Source organism: Salvelinus namaycush, chromosome 41 (genome assembly GCF_016432855.1).
Source record: "Salvelinus namaycush isolate Seneca chromosome 41, SaNama_1.0, whole genome shotgun sequence".
Lineage (NCBI taxonomy): Eukaryota > Metazoa > Chordata > Actinopteri > Salmoniformes > Salmonidae > Salvelinus > Salvelinus namaycush.
Window position 1 is genome coordinate 2,298,510 of NC_052347.1, and position 4,309 is coordinate 2,302,818.

A 4,309-nucleotide genomic window follows, 5' to 3' on the forward strand; every position below is an offset into this window, starting at 1 on the left:
TGTTCCTGCAATAGCGTAACGAAAAGATTTAGTTGATCCTATTAATACTGATCAAAAGTATGATGTGAAAAGGTGGATAAATCTATCACCAGTAAATCAATCCTTGTCAGGGTTTAGGATCAAGTTAAAGATGTTTGATATCAATTTAAACTGGTGTGACACGCAAGATATGTGTCTATGTGTGTATTTCGTGTAGCCTATTATAAGGGAGGAGCTTCCTCCCTGGGCTCCTTCCTATTGTCTTTCTCTTTGGTTGAGTCCCAAATCACCATGTTCTGCTCACCCCTCCATTGGCGCATTCATGCACGCCTCAACCATATGAACAAAGCTGACAGAGTGAAAATGATGGAGGATGTGGGAGCTAATTAGACCCTCCGATAACCTGTTTGACAAGTCAACTACACTGCAGGTTTCAGAGCGAAGTGGTAAAGATACTCTAAAGAGGTTAATGGAACTGACAAACAAAAAAAAGAAATACCATGGAAACGTGTGGATGAAAGATGCCATGAAGGAAAGATCCTGAATCTCCTCATTGGCCCCAAGCAAAATTATTCTACATTTAGGCTATTGCTTATACAGTACCAGTCAAAAGTTTGGACACACCTAGTCATTCAAGGGTTTTTCTTTATTTGTCCTATTTTCTACATTGTAGACATCAAAACTATGAAATAGAACATATGGAATCATGTAGCAACCAAAAAAGTGTCAAACAAATCAAGATATATTTGATATTTCAGATTCTATTGTATAGTGTTGATGTCTTCACTATGATTATACAATGTAGAAAATAGTGAAAATAAAGATCATCTCTGGAATGAGTAGGTCCGTCCCATCTTTTGACTGGTACTGTATGTAAACACCTTACTCTGCTTATCTTAAATCGGTAAGAGGTCACAATCGAAGTAAACATATGCCTATTAAAACACACTTTTTTCCCCTGAGCAATCTTTCAAATGATCAGGACATGTAAACAGCTTAATCAGCATTCCAGCGGTGTACTGTATTTGATCTGCACTGCTAGCGCAAACCTCCCTCTTATGTGAGAGTGAAGTGAGTTTGGGAAAACTGAAAGTATGCATCTTTAGAAATAGTGTTCACATAAAAACGTTATATGTCCGAACTCAAAATCAAATAGTCTTCCAAAAACGTACACGGTAGAGCATTTATTTTGATTGGCTTATTAGGAAAATCGTTCTTTTTTTTGCAAAGCACGTAAATATTTTAAACAATCTATTATATTAGTCTGACTATCCACAATAATCGTATTATTGTGTGCATGTAACCGTGTTCAATGAGAAAAGTTCATAAATATTCCTTAGCTGTTAATTTTTTATCGAAATTTAAAGGCACGACCTGCAGTAGATTAGAGCCAATGTCTCACGTAGTTATTAATCCAACTTCGTGAAAGTCACAAACTGACATGTTTTCATTTTTTTAACAAAAACAACTTGATATTGAAGGAGTGCCTTTGATTTGATGGCCTGCACATGTGCAGTACGGCACGGGACGACCGACAGACGTGTTTCTGAGCATGAGTTTAGCTAGCCAACGTTGCTATGACATCGCCTACAAGTGTGATTGGGGATTTCTGTTGGAGAAGCAGTTTCTGCCCATCTTACTGTCTTTAGTATTGCTGTTAACATATTTTGACGTGTGCCTTGTAAGAGGCTAAATGAAATGTGTAAAGAGGGTAGAATGGGGTTCCATCAAGTCTCAAACCTTTAATGGTTGAGTATTTACCATGTCCTTTGATTTGTTTTTCCCTGTAGTCACTGCCAGTTTGGAAGCCTTTGTTAAGACCAACATTTTGTAATTTATATGACTTTCCCTTCTAGAGGTAACCAACTGTACTGTTGTTTTACAGTAACTTACAGGCAGCCAGTTGCTTGTAACTGTAAAAACAATGGTAAAAAAAGATTACAGTAACATTATTGGAAACTGTAAAATACAATATGGTAACATACATTTTATATGGTAACTTACAGTAAACTGTCTGCCTGTAAGTTACCGTAAAAAGACAACAGGAAATGGTTTACAGTGTACAGTCTCTTATTATTATGGATCCTTTTTCACACTTTAGTCCAAACATTTCCTCAGTTCAATTTGTTTTTATTTACATACCTCTGCACAGTTCCTCATTGTGGGCCAGCAAGGTACAACGCTGTATCTGTCTTTGTTGGGGGTTCATGGGATTGATTTGATTATAAGGAAATCAGTCAATTGAAATAAACTCACTAGGTCCAATACATATGGCCAATTTCACTAAATATGTATTGAATTTAAAATAAAAGAAAAGAAATTGTGGGAAAAAAAGTTGAAAATGTTAACATATTTTTGTGGAAGGTTGAAATAATTGATATTGAAATACATTTTTTTAAACTACTGAAAGCAAAATGTATAGAATTGTAAAAAATAAGGTGAGAGCAAAACTTTGACAAGTGATTGACAACTTTTTTTTAAATTATGAATGCAAAGATCTTTTAAGTTAAACTTTCCCAACAACCAATCCTATTTAACCCATTTTGCCTGTGCTCTTGCCTGCATTAACTACCTTTCGGTTACGCTACTCATATCTTTGCTTTCCGTGTCTGTTTCTTTGCTTTCATTGCTAGTTTTTTTTATTGTAAATTTTGGCATTTCTTTTTTTCGTGAAGGTTTAAAGGGAGGTGTAGACAACGAGTCTCCATTGGTCCACTAGTTTTGGATACCGGTTCATCTTAACTCAATCAATGAACACATGCTTTTCTATGTTGGCTACGTAACCAAACGATCTGACGTCACCACTACACTCCAAATCTTTCCCCCCAGTGGCTGCATGTTCTGAACATGGCGAACCAGTTACCAACGCCTGCGCCGAACTTTGGGCAACAGGTAATTCATATGTTTACCTAAGCAGATACATAGTTTATCATTAAACGTATTAGATAGACGCGCTTCTAATATCCTTGCATTATTGACCAGTGACTGACAATTTTGAAGTACGTTAACTTAGTTGGCTGGCTTCGGAGTCAGACAAGCTAGCCAAATGGAAATTGAATGAATCGCAAAACTGTATGCCTGTAACGTTACAGCCAGCCACTGTCAGCCGTAGTGAAAGGTTATCTGTGTGTGTGTGTGAGAAAAAACAGCGACAACCATTAATAGCTATTCCCCTAGCAATACCTGAAGTCTAGACCCAATCTTGCCTGAAACCAGCTGGTCAAATTACATTTTTCATATGTCCTCACAGGCGATGAGGAGGCACATTATGGAGAGGCTCCTGTACAGATTGCAGCAGGCCATGCAACGCCTTCCACTGGATCTTGGTTACTTACAGTTTGTCTGCACCAATGAGATTAGTAAGTAGACTTGCAGGAACTCTCCAAACGGTGTAGCCTAGTCAATGCTGAAATGGAAGAAAGATGTGCCCATCAATTGTTGTTGATGACGAAATGGGACGTCCTAAACTGATTGTCAGAACAGCACCTTCGACAGCTGATTGAAATGGATCTGCCTGTACCTTGCATTGCCAAACTGCTCGGCATCTCAACACAAACTGTCCAACGCAGAAGGCAGGAATACGGTGTCATGACGTGGCCCTTTCTGGGTATAGAGCGTGGAATCCCCCTCTCTCTCCCTCCTACACCCAGGTTCTGTTATCCCAGGTCGTAAATTCCTGGAGGAGAATCTCTCCGCCTGGCCATGCAGAAAGAGACACATAGAGAGAGCAAAGGAACTTCTTCTACACCACAGAACTTGAGAACTGAACAATATCCATGTTTTGGAGAATGTGTAAACGGTCGGTGGAGAAGCCAGCTACTGCATTTTTGTCTTTCCCGTCCTTCTCAGTCCACACCCACTTCCCTTTGTCCACCAAGCCGTCATGTCGGCTTAGCCCACTAGGGAACCTCCCCTATCATTTCATTGTAACCATATCTACTGTTTTTTTGTTTATGCATTTCTGTGATTATTTAGTTAGTTAGTAAATAAATGATTAAGACAATTGATGTATGGATGATTCATAGCAAAGACTGGGTTCCTGCAGATAAACAACAATTTACACCGTTTGGAATGAGACTAACGTGAGGTAAAGAATAATTCATTAATTAGAAGACTAATTGATCAGATATTAAAATATCTGAAAAGTTATATTAGGAAAATTATAATTTTGATTATAACCAAGATTTTCCTTGGTGCCCCGACTTCCTAGTTAATTACATTTATATGATTAGTTTAATCACATAATAATAATTACAGAGAATTGATTTGATAAAATAACAGTCTTCACTATAATGATGCCGAAGACACAACAACGGTATTGCGGCAAGGG